The sequence below is a fragment of the Elephantulus edwardii genome, unplaced genomic scaffold (genome assembly GCF_000299155.1).
Source record: "Elephantulus edwardii isolate Elephantulus edwardi_28Jun2011 unplaced genomic scaffold, EleEdw1.0 scaffold00004, whole genome shotgun sequence".
Classification (NCBI taxonomy): domain Eukaryota; kingdom Metazoa; phylum Chordata; class Mammalia; order Macroscelidea; family Macroscelididae; genus Elephantulus; species Elephantulus edwardii.
This window is the reverse complement of record NW_006399754.1, coordinates 33,632,196-33,651,553: the sequence shown is the minus strand read 5'-3', so window position 1 is coordinate 33,651,553 and position 19,358 is coordinate 33,632,196. Positions and strand designations below refer to the sequence as shown.

At 40.4% G+C, this 19,358-nt stretch overlaps 1 pseudogene; it reads left to right on the top strand.

Annotated features, from left to right (window-relative positions):
• Nucleotides 1–8,996: 8,996 nt before the first annotated feature.
• LOC102868827 overlaps nucleotides 8,997–19,358 on the top strand; it is an 83,765-nt pseudogene continuing 73,403 nt past the window's right edge.

Here is a 19,358-nt window from a genome sequence, read left to right as displayed (position 1 = left end):
TTGTTGTGTACTCTTGAGGAAAAACCAACCCATAGTTGACACATCAGCTGGTTTTCAGAGCCAATAAATCATACAGGTGAACATGATAACCAAAAATCAGAGGGATTCCTCTACAGCAACAAAAAGAACTCATAGAAGGAAACCAAAAGTGATACCATTTACAATAAACAATTACAAATTCAGATCCTTCGGAGTGAAACTAACTAGAGACAGAAAAGACCTGTACAAAGAAAACTATAGAACATTTCTGAAAGATTTAATAAAATAGCAAAAGAAATAGCGAAAATGTGCCTTGCTCATGGATTATTTGTTGGTGGTATTATGTGCCGCTGAGTTGCCTATGGCTCATAGTGTTCCTATCTACAACATCCATAAACACTGCTGTTTGTGCCAATCCCATTGCTTCTGACACACCGACATCTATTATCCTAGTCACTGAATCAATCCATCTCATCGAGGTTCTTCCTCTCCTGTGCTCTCCCTTCATCCTCCGAAGCCTGATGTCCTTCTCCAAGGACTGGTGCCACCTTGCAACGTGCCCAAAGTATGTTACATGAAGCTTCAGAATCCTTACCTCCAAGGAGCAGCCTGGCCTCCCCTGTCTAGGACTAATTTGTCCTAACAGTCCATGGTATATTCACTACTCCGACACCACAGCTCAAAGGCATCAACTCTCCTTCTATCATCCCTAGTCATTGTCCAGCTGTCTGATGCATAACAAGTAATTGCAAAGACCATGGCCTGGATCAGGCACACCTTAGTCAGGGGTAGGAAGACTCAATAGTGTGAAAATGACAATCCTTCCAAAAGCATTCTACATGTTCATTGCAATCCCAATACAGATACCAAATTCATTTTTTCAAGGAGATTGAAAGGGAAATTGCCAAGTTTATTTGGAATGGAAATTACTCCAAATAAGCAAAATATTTTTCAGATGAGAAACGCAAATTAAGTAGGAGGTATAGCACTTCTGATCTCAAAACCTACTATACAGTGGTAATAACCAAAACAGCCTGGTTCTGGTAAAATGACAGGCACACAGACCAATGAAATAGAATTGAGAACCCAGAAATAGACCCAGCTATCTATGGTCAACTGGTATTAGAAAAGAAAACAAAGACTGTCAAATGGTGAAATGACAACCTCTTCAACAAGTGGTTCTGATCCACATCTCACACCATACACAAAAATTACCTCAAGGTGGATAAGAGGCATGAGAATAAAGGCCCAAAGCATAGAGTTCATAAGAGAGAAAGTAGGATCAAGCTTAGAAAGCCTTGTATATGATGTAAAGAGACTGACAAATATAGCCAGAAATGCATAACCTGAAGAGGGTAAAATGGGATCATCTAAAGAATAAATCTCCGTGTGTATCAAAAACTTTTGCTAACAACAGGGTGAAAAGAAAATCTACTGACTGAAGAGAAAAAGTGAGAAGGGAGAAAAGTACAACAATGAATGAATGGAAATAAAAAAAAGGGGGGGATGTATTTACTTAAAACTGAAAAAAAAGAGTAAATTAAATTTTATTTGAAAGAATGATGAAATGTTTGGCACAGCTTTTAAAACAGGTGAAGTCAAGCAAATCAAGTTCACTCTTGAAACATATCTTAGTTAAAAAATAAATGAAAAACAACTAAGGAAACAAAATGTTCCTCTGTTATTATTCTTAACTGCTAAAACTAACACTGTCCTTCTAACACACTTTCTAAGTTGATATGTTCAGACTATACTAATTCCAGGGGAGAATGGTGCTCAAAGATACCGCCAGTGGCCCTGGACTGACCCCAGCACCACCAACCCTTTAGGACCTGGAAAGATTAGTAAGAAAGTAGATCTATCAGGTAGGATTATGCCCCATTATCAACACTTAAACTATGAATAGTCGAGAACACAAGACCTCATATGAGCTCCCCGATCTTCTGTGAACCCTTAAATCAGCATCTATCAAAGGAGTCAAGCTGCTGTTCACCCACTAGGACGCCTTCCAACAAAAGACAGACAAAGCGGTTGTTGCCTGCACTCGCCTAAGGACATAAAGCTCCCACCTCAGAGAAGAATTTGAAAAGAACAAGGAGGTTAGAGAGGAGGTTGAGAAGAGAGGGATGATTACAAGTCTTAGAGCAGGTAGCCAGCCAACCAGGGAAGTGATAGACACCTCCCTACTCCTTAGCTGAGCTGTCCACTGGCCTTCTTGAAGATAGAAAGTGGACCACACCTTCTCTCAGCTCTTTTCCATAGCATCCTGAAACGCCAATGTGGACACCTCACCTTCCAATAAAGTATCCTGACACAAACGTTCAAACACCCTCTTTGTGGCCACAACTTCCTGTTCTTCTCCTCATCCTAAGATTCTAAAACGGCTTTTAAGAGTAGTTCAGAGCAAATAATTATCTTCCCAAACGATTTGTTTTTCAGGCTAGACGTGAGTGAATTCTAAAACTAGAGTGAGATAAGTCTGGGTCAGTTATCTCTCTAATTTAGTTTATATAACATTTGTTTCTCTGCTGGGAAGAATTCCAAGTATTAGAGGACTTAAAACTTACAACTTAAAAAATTAAAATACAAACACGGCGCACACACAAAACCCTTAAAACTAAACAACAACCTAGTAGCTTACAGGTGTCTAATTCAAGTAATTTATAGGCTTGAGTCTGGCAAGAAAGAATAAAGAAGTAATTTTATCACATTAATGAAAGTTATCTCAAAAACTTGACAAGGCTGGAGCAGTCAGCCTGAGATAATCACAGGCCAGAGTACCCAGAGATAAAGACAACATACCGTTAAACTTCATCCAGTTCTCACTGGCCTGCCCCTCCCTTACACGCGTCCCCTCCATCTCTAAGAAGGGGAGGGAGGTGTAGGCTCTCTTACCTGCAAACCAAGTGTCAAATTTTGAAGAATTAATGTCCTGGATCTTCCCTCTATTTTGTTAACCCTCAGTTACAAAGTCTCCTGGCCCAAACTCCCGTCGAATTCACTAATCATCACTTTCAGCTGGGAGACGTGGTGCTGCTCAAAACTCGAAAAATTAACAAGCATCAGCTGAACTGGAAGGGCCTTTACCAGGTGCTGCTGGCCAGTGAGAGAGCCACTGGGATGGTGGAGAAGGGTGAAGTCTCTGTACTCGAGTGAAAAGTCCGGCTGAAAGAAGTGTCCTACCGGGAGAGACCTGAGAGTCAGAAGGTGCATCCTTCACCCAGGGAAACCCTCAAAGTGACTCTGAAGAGGACCTGAGAGGATATTCCACAGCCCACCTCCCACAGTAAGAGGCTTGGCTCCTGGTACGCTCGTTATAGTCATTTACTACACTGAGAATTGTACACAGTGCCCTAAGTGGCTGTGCTCCAGTCAGATTAATGATTGATGTGACCAAAATCGTGTTCCCTGTAGTCTTCAACTTTGATGCTTGTAGAGTCTTGTCATGTGGAGATTAAACTATCAAAGATAGCTAATGGGCTCCAATGAATACTTAACATCCCGAAGGTGACCCTAAGGGGTAGAACAAAGGGGCATTTGCTGCATCTCCGTGTATATGGCTACATGTCTAGTAAATGATCCAACACACACTCTCATTCTCTAAAGCCTAGAAAGAATTTAAAAAAGGGGGGCTTTTTAAAAACAGCCCGCCTGCCCCCCAGCTGTAACAATTCAAAGTGCAACCCTTGATTACCGTCTATCAAGATCCCAGCCACATTAGATCAATAACCATCAGTTAGTAATGGGTACATGACCTGAGGGCTGTTATAACGGGTGCCCTCCCTTTCAGCAAGGTGATGTTCAGATTAACAATTGCCCCAACACCTGCTCTTCAGGACACTCCCATTTCACCAATCAACAGTGACTCTCAGTCACACTTTATAATGGCCCCAAAATGGTAAAATTTATTGTGGTAGAACACTTGAAGCAAACATTAAAAATAGAGACAAGATATGGAAATGTAAACGCCCGAGTCGAATGAGTCAAATATCCAGAGCACTCTTCCGGCAGTCTACAGAAAATGGGGATCGGTCCCATTTACTTTAACCAGCAAGACTTCATAATCTATGCCAACGGGGGCCCACAGGACATGGATAGGCAGTTAGATCCCACCAGCCAGAGGACCTGAGGAAAGGAAGCCTTGGGTGGGATGCTGACTGAGGAGGACAGTGTATGCGTAATGTTAAAGAAGCAACTGTTGAACCTTCATTCCTAACAACACAGCTCCTGACAAAACAGCAATAAAAGCTACACAAAGATTAAAAATTCTGGTCAGTGAACTAGCAGAGAATGCAAGACTCAGCGACACTTCCACTGACTAGTCGGAAGAGTGGTTTGGCAAGTAGGAAAATATAGCAGCTTCGGTGCTCAGCTCACTCATAATAGTCACAAGAATCTTCACGGCAGCCAAGTGCTGTCTCATACCTGGTGTCCACAGACTCGCCCAAAGACTTAACGAGACCGCTGTTGGCAAACATTCCTGTGACCTTCCAACAAATCAATAAACTACTCCCAGAATCATACAGAGACAACCCTCCCTATTAGAGGAAAAAAAAATGTCGACAGACACTAGAACATTTGAAAAGTGTAGAGGATAACAAGACCAACAAGCTGAAACAAAAAGAGAGGATTTGTAAGAAATAAACTTTAGAATAGTCCATCTTCCTGGTTAAAGAGAACAAAGGCTGGGGTAATGAGACATGAGTTGACCCAAAGGAAACAAACTATAAGCTGCCACATCAGACCACTGTGCCCTGCAATGTGTGTGCAAACAGGATGAGGGTTTAAGGGGGGAAAGAGAAAAAACAGATGAGATAAGCCTTAAGAGAGATGCAGGAAAGAATGTACACCCCATGTCGTCATAGTTGGTGCATGGAGAGGCAGGAAATAAATCTCATGGGGAGAGGGAGATTGTCCATCCTTCTCTCATGGGACTCAATTCGAGAAAAATCAGGGACTTGTTGGTGTTGAGCCAAGTATGACTCATAGAGACCCTATGAACAACAGACTTGAATCCTGTCTTGTACCATTCTCATCATCTCTGACACACTTAAGCCCATTGCTGCAGTCTCTGTGTCAATTTTCATTGTGGTCTTCCTCTCTTTCGTTGACCTCACACCTTTTCAAATATGATGTTCCTTGGAAAGAGACTAACAATGTGTCCAATGTGTGAGAGATGAAGCTTTCCCATCTTTGGCTCCAAGGAGCATTCTGACTGTACCTTTTCTAAGACATATCCATTTGACAGTCCACATAATATTCAATACTCTTCTCCAATACCACAACTCAAAGACATCAGTTCTTCTGTCATCCTTATTCGTTGTCTATCCCTCAGATGCAGAGCAAACAATTGAAAAGACCATGACCTAATATAGGTGCACCTCATTGTTCTTCAGTATTTTGGAGAGGTCCCTGACAATGGACTTGCCTAAAGCACTATATCTCTTCTTTCCCTGATTGCTGGTACCAAGGGTGTTGATTATTGATCCAAGCAAGATGAAATCATTGATGCCTTCTGGACTTTCTCCATCTGTAACGATGCTGTCTGTGGGCCCTGTGGTAAGGGCATTTGTTTTCTTTATGTTGAGATGTAATCCATATTGAAAGCTATAGTCCTTGATCTCCTGCAGCAAACATATCAAGTCGTCCTCGGTTTCAGCAAGCAAGGTTATGCCATCTGTGTAATGCAGGTTGTTGATGAGTCTTCCTCTGATCCTGATGCCACATTCCTTTCCACAGAGTCTAATTTCATTATTTACTCAGATTATGGATTAAATAAGTATAGAAAAAGGGCTACATTCCTGACACACACATTTCCTGATTTTAAACCACACAATATTCCCCTGCTGTGTCAGACAGTAGCTTCTTGATGTGAAACACACGTTTCCATGCAATGTTTCCCTTCTCTGTTCAAACAATAGCTTCTTGATGTAGGTACAGGGTTCATATGACTACAGTTAAGTATTCCGGACCATAGTCTCAGCATCCCGTAAGTCTCGCCAATCCACAGGGCAACTCGTAACACTTACAGCATCAGCAATACCTGTTCTATAATTTTGTAGGAGCTCTGGTAGCCTGCGGGTAAGGAGCTGAACTGCTAATGGAAAGACATCCCATTCGAGTTTGAATGTTTGGAAATTTTGCCAAATTGGCCTAGAATATGGCCACCACTCGAGTGCTGGTCTGTGGTAACTTGTAGCTTGCTCAGATGCTTGCAGCTAGGCTACCATTCTTCACTAGCAGATAGTTTATATCTGTGGGCAAATTTCAGTGGAGCTTCTTAACTTAGATGGACCAGGAAGCAGGACTTATTATTTATTTCCTAAATAATGTTCCTTAAAAACTCTACCATACAAACAAAAACAAACAAAAAAACCAAACAGAAAACCTCTACAAATAGCAGAAGAATGTTGTGTAATACAACACCAGTAGTGTTTTGCAAAGTGGACTGGGGGAGAACTAGAGAAGGGAAAAAGGGAGGAAAATGTGCAATAATGAGTGGAAACCTTGATAAAATCACAATTGTTGTTGTTGTTAAGTGCCGTCGTGTCATAGATAATCCATAATGATCCTATGAATGGAAGACCTGAACACTTGTATAACTTTCATCGTTTCTCCATGTTCAGAGTTTCCAGAGGCAAGCCATTTAGGAAGTGGATGCCACTCCTGCTTCTACGCTTGATTTAATCACCATCCACCATGTGTAACCATTATATTTGGCACATCAGTGTCACAATGTTTAGCATCACAGTTCCCTCTGTACAGCAATGCACAGACCAGTGCTATACCACCTAGAAGAATGTTTGACAAAAAGCAATATAAACAAGTCCTGAGGGTAGCAGATTAAAATCACCCACCTTGGGCTTGGTAGCATCACTTTCTGTCCAGTAGTCCAACATAGCTCTCTCTATGTTGTCATGGTTATTGCTGTTAAGAGATGAACTACTCAGATTGAGAAGACCATGGCCTGTATTAGGCGCACATTTGAATCTTGACTGACATCGTTGCTCTTCAGCAGTCCGGAGAGGTCTCTGAAAGCAGATTTTCCCCATTGCTTTTTTTCCTTTTGCTTTCCTGACTGCTAATGTTAAGGAGTGTTGATTGTGGGTCTGAGCAAGTTGTAATTGCTAACAATCTCAATATCTTTTCCATCTATCATGGTGCCGCCAATTGATCCAGTGGTATGAATCTTTGTCTTCTTGATGTTGAGCTTCAATCCATATTGAAGACTACAGTTCTTAACCTTTCGCAGAAAGTACTTCAGGTCTTCTTCAGCAAGCAAGGTTTTGTTATCTGCGTATCCTCAGTTGTTAATAAGTCTGTCTCCAATTTTGATGCTACACTCTTCCTTAGAAAGCCCTGAAAAGATAACCTGAATCTTGCTCTGGGACATAGAGAGGCTAAAGGAAAAGGAAGAAGTGTTCAAAAAAAAGCTGAATAGAAGATTTTAAAAGGCAGTTCAAGGAGCCAAAGCAGGGAATTATAAGGAAATGTGCAAAGTTAGGTCAGAAAATTGAGAAGGAAAAACGTACTCAATATTTCCAAAGCTGGAAGATTTGAAGAACTAACTCAAGCCTTGGGTTTCAATGATGCATGGTTCAATGGGAATATGTTGATGCATACAGTTATATCAATAAGAACAGTCCAAATGGAACCATTTCAAAATCTAACAAATATTTTAGAAACAATACTAGCTAAAAAAAAAGTTAAAAAAATAATCTGGTCATGACAGAACAAGTCGACTGCACTTAAGTCATTGTCAAACAGTAAGGCTACAGAAACAGAACACTAACTGAGGTATTCTGATGAGCAGATGATGTAGCCATGGATATGCTCACTTATGCTAAGAAATTTAGATGATTGTTACCTGAGCAATTGAGCATAAGTCCTTACCTGTGTTTATTCTAAACAAAGGTAAATAAGAATGAGAAAATTACTAGTATCATACCCAAGTAAAACCACACTGAAGAGAATTCCAAATAGTTGGAGCTTCACATTGACAAGGAAGTGAGATATACTCACTTAATACAGAAGTATATCATTGTTGAAATCAGATGTCTTGTCTGAAAGTAGAAAAATACTTCAAACATTTTTATCTCTTCACTTGCGTAGATAATAATAAACTAAGGGTAGCATTGAAATTCATAGGAATTAAAGAATTCTTCTTTGTGCTTATGCAGAACTCGTATATGGAAGGAGAAACAGCTATTTCAATAGTTCCAGGAGAACCAGGGGACATTTCATGGTTTAAAGTCAGGAAAAGGATGTCAGAGTTGTGTCCTTTTAACTTACCTGTTCAAACGATGCTGAGCAAATAGTCTGAAGAGCTGAATACATGAAGAAGGGGATATCAGGATTCTGCAATTTTACTTGCAGAAAATGAAGAAGAATTAAAGCGTTAATTAAGCTCTAAGACTCCAGCCTTCTCTACATATTACATCTCGACAGCAATGCTTGTCAAGACATGACCCAATAATATTTATCCTGATAAATGCAATAAAGACTGCAGATGTTGAGGATTTCATTTTACTTGGATCCACAAGACATTATCAGTAAAGTAAAAGAGTAAATAAAAGCACTCGTTATATGAAGAAACCTGCTACTGAGGACCTTTCAAAGTGCAATGAGGATGTCACTTTAAAGGCTAAAATGAGACTGACCCAGGCCATTTTCTTTCTATTTACTCAGTGTAAATGTAAATTGGACAATAAAGAAGAAATAGTAAAGAATAATTAATGTCTTTGGATTGCAGTGTTGGCAAAGAGGGTAAGTATTTCATGGGTTTCCAAAAAGACAAATCTATCTTGAAGGAAGAGAACCCTAGCTTCTCCTTTGAAGTAAAGATATTGAGATTTTTGTCTCATGTAATTCAAGCAAGTTAGCAAGAAGGACTAATCCCTGGAGAAGGGCATCATGATTGGACAATGGAGTGTCCGCAGGGAGAAGACCCTCAGTGAGGCGGAGAGACACAGTTGCTGCAAGAGACGACTTGCGCACAGTCGAGGTCGTGAGGCTGCATGGACGAGGCCAGCCTGCACCGTGTTCTACCCGGAGCCATTGTGGACAAGAGTCATGTCACTACCGCCTCACGACGGGAGCAGTGGGCAGAAGTGATACGAAGCAACAGGGGAGTTAAAGTGTCGGTCGTTGTTGTTGTTATGTGCCGTCGAGTCACCTGCGACTCATAGCGACCCTGTGTACAAGAGCCCTAAATCCTGCCCTATCCTGTGCCAACATCACTGTCTAGAGGAAGAAAGCCAACTCAGCCCATTGCTATCAAGTTGGAAAGGAATCATGGCTGACCATCCAGTAGGTTTTCAGAGACTTTAAATCACATTGAGACATTTTCCCACCTTTCTCCAGCAAAGCCTCGGGTCGATTTGAACTGCCAGGTAACAAGGCCTGTGACGTAGCAGCATGATTTCCTACAGACTGCACCACCAGGGAGTGAAAGATGATATTCAAGTATCGTGGCTTTCAATGCAACTTCTCATCCTGTGACTTCATAATGGGGAGATCAATTAAGTAGGGCCCTCACCCTTTTTTGCTAAGACCTTTGGAGAAATCTTAGAAACAAAAATTCTGGGTTATATAAGCAAGACTTATTTCTGTCTATGAAATATTATTCTTGGGTGTTTGGATTTTGTTTTTTAAATTTCATTTGTATTCATTAAGTTGAAATCGTGAAAATGCAAGTCTAGCAAGTTAAAAGAGATATTTTCCTTTACCAGTTTGGAAGCAGGAGTGGCATCTACGTCCTAAACCACGTGTCTCTGGAAACTCTATGAACTTGGAGAAATGATGATAGTTATGAGAAGGCATTAGGTCTTTTGTTCATGGAGTCTCTGTAAATCATGCTCACCTCAATAGCAATCAAAAACAACAACAACAACAACATTTTAGAAATGTTCAATTTCACATTATTTACTTATATGCGGTTGCTTGTAACTATGACTCCTATGAAATTTTACCCTGAAAGAAATACCTAACAATCAACTGTTGTTAGGTTCTTCAATTTTTTTTTCCAATAATTTTATTTCCCCACATCTAGGAAGGTGAAGATTAAATATGGTAACCCAATGAAAACTGTGGTGGATTATTTACTGAAATTGGAGACTAGATAATAAACTTTTTTTCATTTTATTACTTGTCTTTTTTTAATAAAGACTTTGGAAAACTAAAAGATAAAAGTAAGTTCCGGGGGAAAATATCAAGAAATAAGTCATAAAATGCTAGTCAAATTGATTAAAGGAGAGTAAGAGAGAGAGAGAGAGAGAGAGATGTTGTTACGTGTCATTAAGTTGACCATGATTCATAGTGACCCTATGAACCAAGAATCTGGACTCTATGCCATTCTCTTTCCTTGACATACTCAAGCCCACCATTCGAGTCACAGTATAAATCAAACCCATTAAGCATTTCACCTCCTTCACTGGCCCTCTGCTGTGCCTGTTGTTGTTAGATGCCACCAAGCTGAATATGACTCATAGCAGCCCTAAGAGCCAGAGATCTGAACCTTGTCCTGTCCTGCGCCATCCTCACACTTCCTGACACACAAGAGCCCATTGCAGCAGTCACCGTGTCAGTCCACTTTATTGAGGGTCTTCCTCTCCTTTGTCGATCCTCTGTGCTTCCCAAGATCATGTCTCTCTCCAAGGAACAGCATCTCCTAGCAACATGTCGAAATTATGTGACTTGAAGCCTCATCATTCTTGCCTCCAAAGAGCACTCCGGCTGCATCCTCTCTGTGATATTCACTCTCTTGGTTGTCCATGTCCATTCAGTGCTCTTCTCCAACACCACAGTTCAAAGACATCAATTCTTTTTCTGTATCCTTCTTCATTGCCCAGGTCTTGGATGCATTGCTAGTAATCAGAAAGACCATAGCTTGAATTAGACACATTATAGTCCTCAGACTGACATCACTACTTCTCAATAATTTGGAAAGGTCCCTAACTGTAAACTTTCCCAGTGTGATGAATCTCCTTATTTCCTGACTGCTTGTACCAAGGGTGTTAATTGTGAATCCAAGCAAGATGTGTCTACCTTCCTAGAAATTATTTCGTTTTCCAAAATAAGGTCCCTCATAACAACATGCTTGAAGTATGTAAGTGGAGGTGTTACTATCCCGGCTACACATTTCCAAGACATGTTTGTCCTTTCGGTCGTGCATGGGGTATTCAGCACTCTTCTCCAACACCACAGCTCAAAGGCCCAGATTCTTCTCCTGCCATCATTATTCTTTGTACAACTTTTAGCTAAATAGAAAATAATAGAAAAGATTATGGTTTGGATCTGATGTACCTTAGTCTTACAAGCAAAATCATTGAAAGCAAAATAAATAACAATATTTAGATTGAGTCTAAAATTTATTAATGAAACTTTAAGCATTTATGAAGGTTTATAATAGTCTTTATTTAGCTACACAACTTAAAATAAAAATTGTCAGTATATGGTCAATACACACCTTTAAGATGTTGATGTCTTAATATATCTCATTTGACATGGATTTACATGGAAATTGAATGATAGATTCATTGCATTGGACAGCATTGCTGCCAAGGACCCCTTGAAAGTGCTGAAGTGTAATAACAATTTTTATGTCTAAGTCATAGAATTTCCTGCTGTTTCATAGGCTTATGAGAGTTGGACAATGAATAACTGATCCCAAAGAAGAATTTATAATTTTTAATTGTAACATCAGAAATGAATATTAAGAATAACATACAAAGACAAAAATTCAAGTCATTTCCATCAAGTTAGAACTAAGCCATGGCGGATCTGTAGAGGTTTTCAGAGGCTAAATCAGACCAGACAAGATGCTCCATCTTCCCCCCCTCCCCCACGCCCCCAGGGCAGCTGGTGGATTTGAACCACCAGAGAGGAGCTATCTTTATTCTCATACGCACATTCCCCATGAACCGAACCCCTCGGGCTCTGGGAATGCCGAAAGAACAAACATCTCTGTAAGCAGTGCAGCGGGAATGTTCTTCAGAAGCAAGATGAGTTCTAGTGGAATTTGTATTTGGAAAATAGAGTGTCAATGAAGGAACTGACATCTCTCAATGGGACGGATTGACACATGATTGCAGTGGAGGCTTAAACACAGCACATTAGGACTGTGACACAGGATCAGGCAGGATGTCTTTATATTGTATTGATGATTTGGCATTGACTCTATGGCATACAATAACAGCAAGATCAAAATAAACAGTAACTATTCACTCTTAAGTTGCACATTTTTACATATCCTAGCACTCACTCATTTTAAGAAGGAAATTGAGTAAAGTATGTGGTGGTGTTGTTGTTAAGTGCCATAGAGTTGCAGGCGACTCATAGCGACCCTCTGAAGGAGAATCCTCAATGCTTGGGTGCCTTTCATCCTCTCTCCAGGTTCATAGGGTTTCTGGAGGCAAGCTATTATGGAAGTGGACGTCACTCCTCCTTCCAAGCTTATTTTAATCGGGGAGCTCCACCCCGCTCTCTGTCCTCATTGGGTAGCCAATTATTAGTGCATTTGACACACTAGTGTCACGGTGTTCAGCCTCACAGCAACCAAAAGTGAACATGGTATAGCAACTTGTACACCAGGGCAAATAATCCATTTGGTTTACTGATTTTGTAAAGGTTATGAGAACATTAAGGTATATATTCTATGTTGTTGTTGTTGTTATGTGTCATAGTCAATTCTGACTCATAGCAACCCTATGCACAGTAGCTCTGAACCTTCTCTATTCTGAGCCAATGTTATTGCCTCTGACTCACCTACCCTCACTACCCCAGTTACTGTGTCCATTATTCTCATCTGGGGTCTTTCTCTCCCACGCTGTCCCTCCACCCTTTTACACATGATATCCTTCTCCAAGTGCATCATAAAAGACTTGAATTCAAGTCTCCTGACAATATGCCCTAAGTAAATGAGACAGGGTCTCAAAATCCTTGCCACCAAGGAACAGCTTGGCTTCACCCTTTACAGGACAGACCTGTTAGTTCTCTTGACAGTCCAAAGTATGAACTCTTATCCAGAACCACAACTTAAAGGCATAAATTCTTCTGTCCTTTTTAGTCATTGTTCAGTTCTCTGATTTATAACAGGAAATTGCAAAGACCATCGCCTGGGTCAGAACCACCTCAGTCTCTAGATTGTCATTGTTGCTCTTCAACACTCTGTAAAGGTCCCTGACAACAAACTTTTCTAATGCAATTTGTCTTTTGCTTTCCTGACTACTGCTGCCAATGATATTGAGCTTCAATTTATATTGTAGATTACAGTCCTTGACTTTTTGCAGCATATACTTCAGGCCCTCTTCAGTTTCAGCAAGTAAGGTCGCGTCATCTGTGTGACACAGGCTGTTGAGGAATCTCCAATCCTGATGCCATATGCAAATTCAAACTGAAGCTAAAAAAAAATAAAATAAAATCCTATCCACCAGAACCAAAATTTAACCTTGAATCTCTCCTACCTGAATTAAGAACCATCTCAGGAAAAAATTGAGACCTTGGACCCTAATGCTGGATGAGCTGGGGAAGGATATCAAGAATATTATCCAAGAGGAATTCAGAAAGTCATTACAAAGACAAAGGATGATGAAAAGATCAAGATGGATGTTAGAACAGACCCTGATATTTTTTTTTTCCCTAGAGCACTGAGAAGTAAAAACAAAGGGAAGAAAATTGGGACATTAAGGAGCTAAACGCAGCATGGGAAGATAAAACAAAATATTATAATGAAATGTACAGAGAGCTGGTGTCAGAAAATCAAAATGACAAAACTTACTCAACATTTCTTAAGCTGAAGGAACTGAAGAACAATTTCAAGCCTTGAGTTGCAATATTTAAGGATGCGATGGACAGAATAGTGAATGACTGAGGAAGCATTAAAAGAAAATGAAATGAGTACACAGTCTTTGTACCAAAAAGAATTGGCTGACACAGAAGAATTTCTTGAAACAACATATGACCAAGATATATGATCAATGGAGGAAGTTCAAGCTATTCTGAAGAAATTAGCAGAAAACAAGGGCCCAAGAATTGATCGAGTATCAGCTTACATATTTCAACAAACAAATGCTGCTCTGGATGTGTTTACCAGGTTGCACCATGAAATCTGAAGGGCCTGGCCAACTGACTGGAAGAAATCCGTATTTATTCCCACTCCAAAAGAAAGTGATCCAACAGAGTGTAGAAATCACTTCCATCACATACAAACAAAATCCTACTGAAGATCATCCAAAAATGATTGGAGCGGTACATTGTCAGAGAATTATCAGAAAACAAACTGGATTGAGAAGAGGTTGCGGCACACGAAACATCATCACAAAGATTAGATGGATATTGGCTGAGAACAGTGAGTGCTAGAGGAATGTCTGTCTATACGTCACTGATGATGGAAAGTCATTTGACTGTGTGGATCACAACAAACTGCGTCTGAGAGGAACGGAAATCCCAGAACACTTGATAGTGTTCATGTTAGGCCTCTACTTGGACCGGGAGGCAGTCATCAAAACAGAGCAAGGAAACACTGCATGGTTCAGGATCAGGAAAGGAGTGTGCCAGGGATGTGTCCTGTCTCTATACCTTTTCAATCTACATACAGAACAGATCATTCAGGAGTCTGGACTTTATGAGGAGGAATGTGGTATATAGTCCATGAGGATTACTATATCAACTAAAATATATTCCAGATGTCACCAAAAATTCCACCTATTGAAATTTCATAGAGTCAGCAAGGAATTATTACCATGTCTACAAGAGAATATCGTCATCAGAAGTCAAACTTGAGACCTTACTGAGTTTACACCCACATTCAACTGAGATTCAGAGATTTAGACTTTAAGCCAGACATTTAACATTTTAAATCACGGTGTTTAACAATATCTCAGGTACAGAAAACTGGATTTAGCATGTTTGGAATAGATGTGGAGAAGTTAAGAAATGACACTTTGAAAAAAGGTAAATATTGGTGATATTTTTTCAGCTCAGAAGATGTTTTAGTAATTATCACACTTATGAGAATATTAAATGCTTGAAAAATTCATGCACAAAGAAGGTGTCAATAGTTTAATGTGATGCAAGACATTTAAGTACCATCCTCTCTCTCCCTATTTAATTATAACATATATTCGATTCTCTTTCCATATCTAATTACAAAGTATATGCTAGAGAAACAAGGAATATTATGAATAAAAAAAGTAAATTAAATGTCATCCACAAAGGAAAATAATGCAAAGAAAAGGGAAGGCAGAAATAGGGAAGGAAGATGCACATTATTAAATGGGTACAAAGGGATTATTTCCTGACATGAAAGTAATTTGTTGATGATGAATGTCGTTGAATCATTGAGTCAGGACCGACGTACGGCTGATCCTCTGGGGGGTTTCAGGGACAGGAAATCACACGGGGAGAGATTGCTCATACACCTTCTGAAGAACAGCTGGTGGATTCACAGTGCATGCCTTTGGGTTGCCTGCAATCCCTACACCACTGGGCTATGAGAACTCCTAAAAGAGGAGCTGCTGTGGTTAGGTGCCACCAAGTCGTGTATGACTCAGGGAGCCTACGAGCAACAGACCTGAACCCTGTCCTATCCTGTGCCGTCCTCATCGTCTCTGCCACACTTGAGCTCATAATTGCAGTCACCGTATCAGTCCATTGCTTCCTTTCTTTTATTGACCCTCCCACTTGCCACGAATGATGTCTCTTTCCACAGAATAGCGTCTCCTGGCAACATTCCCGAAGCACCTGAGCTGAAGCTTCACCTTCCTTGACTCCAAGGAGCCCTCTGGTGTGAGAAGGACGGAGACCCATATCCTAATTCCAAACACTTGCATTTGTGCTAAATTTTATGATAAAGGTGACTTATAATTGTTGATCAGAGGACTTTGAGGTAGATTTATCCTAGATTACCTCATGAATCCCCCGAAATCACAAGTGACAGATAGGCAAGAAGACACACTTTTCTTAGAAATGACAGAAGGAAGTACAGGATTCAGAGTCAGAGAGCGTGGGGGCAGGTGCAGATACGACAGTAACATAAAGGGCAGAAGAAGGGATTCAAGAAACTGGCTCAAAAAACTTCACCCACGGAAAACGGCAAAAGATTTTCCTTAGACTCCCAGAAAAGGAAACCAGCCTTGCCAGCATCTTGATTTTAGCTCCGAAAGATGTCTCTCAACTTCTGACTTTGATTGTAAGATCATAAATATGTGTTGTTCTAAAGTATTATTGTTGTTTTTTCACAAGCAATAGAAAACTGATGTTGTAACATTTGATTTCTACTATGCGATTTTTTGGAGATACTTTAAAATAAAATTCTTGAAAACTGAATAAAAATTTCTTATAATATTGTTAGAGAAAATCCTTTCCTGGTACATTTTATTGTGTTATTTCATTAACATTTTAATTTTTCTAACATTGTTTGCAAAATAGATATTAGCTTCCCAGATTCAAGAAAATGTATTCTTCCTCTTTGAAGCTTTTCCATATGAGATAAAGAATACTAATGCTTCTTGTTCGTTGCTGGGTGGGTCCTAACTGTCCTCTTCCGGTTGGCAGCCCAGGTCCTTACCGCTAAGTCACCTGTGCTCTCTAATATCAGTTACCTCACCATTCTGTGTACAGAATAATTTATTCCTCTGAAATCAGACACGTTATGTCATCTACATATTCCTCATAGGAAAAGCCATAAACGGAGGATTATTATTAACATTATTAACGTAGCAAAAGACCCAAAGCCTTTTTTCTTTTTTTCAAAATATCAGTATTCAGAACAAGATTACTTCCATGAACAAGGACAACAGACAAACCTCTGATTTTTACGGTGAAAATAGACTATTTAGAATATCAGTCGTGATTTTATTCTGTTCCTTCACATGTTAGTCTCTGTGCTGGCATTTCGAGGAGATTGAGCACCCCAGCATGTACTTCACCCTTTCTGTCAGCTTCCCCCCACAGGCCAGTCCCTCATCAGGTCAGGCAGCAGTGACTTCTGTCGAGGAACTGTACACACTAGTTTTCTTTTATTTGAGCCCACCAGGGGGAAAATGCATTTATGTTTCAGCTCTTTGGCCCCAGTAGTTCACTGTGGGTGTTCAGAAAAAGACTTACTATTATCATTTGATATAATAATTTGGCAAGTGTGAGGTGATCAGAACTATCTTGCAAGAATGTGCATCTATATAAAAGGTGAATATACTTCTTTGAGAAAATAAATGACTTGCTTTAGGTTTTGGAAGTAAAAACTTGATGTATTGAAAAAAACATTTAAATTCTAAGTTGCTATGCATGGAGAATCACATTGACAAGTATTTCAGGGTGGACGGACAGCGCAGGAGAGGGCGACCCCGGATGAGATGGATTGACATGGTACCTGGGGCAATGGGGGTTAGTGTGTCAGAGTTAGTGAGACTGGCTCAGCACAGGGAAGGGTTCAGAGGTGCTGTCCAATCAGATCACTATGCATCGCAGGTGACTTAGTGTCACATAGCAACAACATACTCTGACAGGTTTGGAAGCAGGAGTGGCATCCACTTCATAAATAAAATGCCTCCGGAAACTATGAACTTGGAGAAATGTCGATAGTTGTAGAGGAGCTTCAGGCCTTTTGTTCACAAGGTCTCTATGCTCGGCTTGAAGGCAATAAACAACAGGTCATTTAGAAAGTATATCGGCACTAAAATCAATGACCTCTATCATCCATACAGAAGCCTGCAACGTGATGAGACTCATCACCATGGAGTCAGAACTGCCTCCCCCTGGCCGGCAGCAGGGCTTTCTGGAGGCTGCGAATGGCCACAGGGTGTTGTCCATCTCTGCCATGGAGCCACTGGGGGTTCAAACTACCAAGAGACACTGCCGTTTGATGCTGCTTTGTTTAATTCTCACGACAGATTCTCCACGGTGCAGGGTGGGTTTGTTTTTTGTTTTTTTTGTTGTTGTTGTTCTTTTTGTTGTTGTTGTATAAAAATATATCTACTTTTTTGAAAGGCTCACATTAGTACTTGTTTCTGCTAACTGATGGTCCAAAGATCATTTTCACTATTATGAATCTAGAAGAAAAAGGGAACAAGTACTTAATATCTGCTTCACAGAGGAAAACCACTGAAGGAGGCATGTGCCCATGTCACAACGTTGAGAGTGATGTCACCGGGGGCCTTCCTGCAGGAATAGTGCAGGTAATTATTTGCACTGTGCGTGTTGTTAGGTGCTGTCGAGTCAGCGATGACTCACAGTGGTCCTATGAACAATTTCCCCCACCCCTGCCCTGTCTTGAGCCGGTTTCACCATCTCTGACACACCTGCCCCTGTTGCCACATCACTGTGTCGGTCCAGCTCATCCCAAGTCGTCTTCTCCTGTGCTGACTTCTACTCTTCCAAGGGTGATAATGTTCTCCAAGGACTGGCCACGTGCTCAAAGAACGTGAGACAGAGGTTCAGAATCCTTGCCTCCTCAGAGGCAAGGCTTACCTGTTTCTACCCTCCCCAGGACAGACCTGTTTTTCCTCTTGGCAATCCCCACATATTCAATACTCTTCTCCAGCACCACAGCACAACAGATTGTTCTGTCACCCTTAGTCATCGTCCAACAGCCAAAGGCATAGCAAACAATTGAAAAGACCATGGCCTAGATCAGTCTCACCTCAGTCTCTTAACTGACATTGTTGATCTTCAGCACTCTGGCGAGATCTCTGACAGTAAACTCTCTTTAAACAACTCATCTTTTGATTTCCTGACTACAGGTTCCAAAAGAGCTGATTATGGATCTGAATAAGATGAAATTATTAACAACCTTGATCGTTGCTCCACCTATCACAATGCTGCCAATTGACCTGGTGGTGAGAATCTTCGGTTTCTTGATGTTGAGATACATTCCATCTGGAAGTCTGTACTCCTTGACCTTAGTCTACAGCTTGAAGTCCTCCTCCATTTTAGTGAAAGTCGGGTCATCTGCATAAACAATTGTTAATGATTCTTCCTTTAATCCTGATGTCACATTCTTTTTCATGAATCCAGCCTCTCAGATGATCTGTCTGCATATAGATTGAAAACAAATGGAGAAAGGATGGATCGTGAACACCCTGCCCTCTTGATTTTGAGCCATACAGTGTTCCTTCGCTCTGTTGTACAGTAGCCTCCTGCTCTAGGTATTTAGTCTGTTTATCTATCATATTAGTCTTGCTTGCCTCTGGATACTCTATGACCTTTGATGAATGTCGACAATTATAGAAAGACTTCATGCCTTTTTGTTCATAGGGTCGCTATGAGTCGTGCTTGATTCGAAAGCAATCAACAATAAATCTTTTTAGGATTTATGTTTTAGTTCCTGTGATTTTGTAATGTTTTTATCTAGAAATTATAAAATAATCCTCCCCTACAAATTA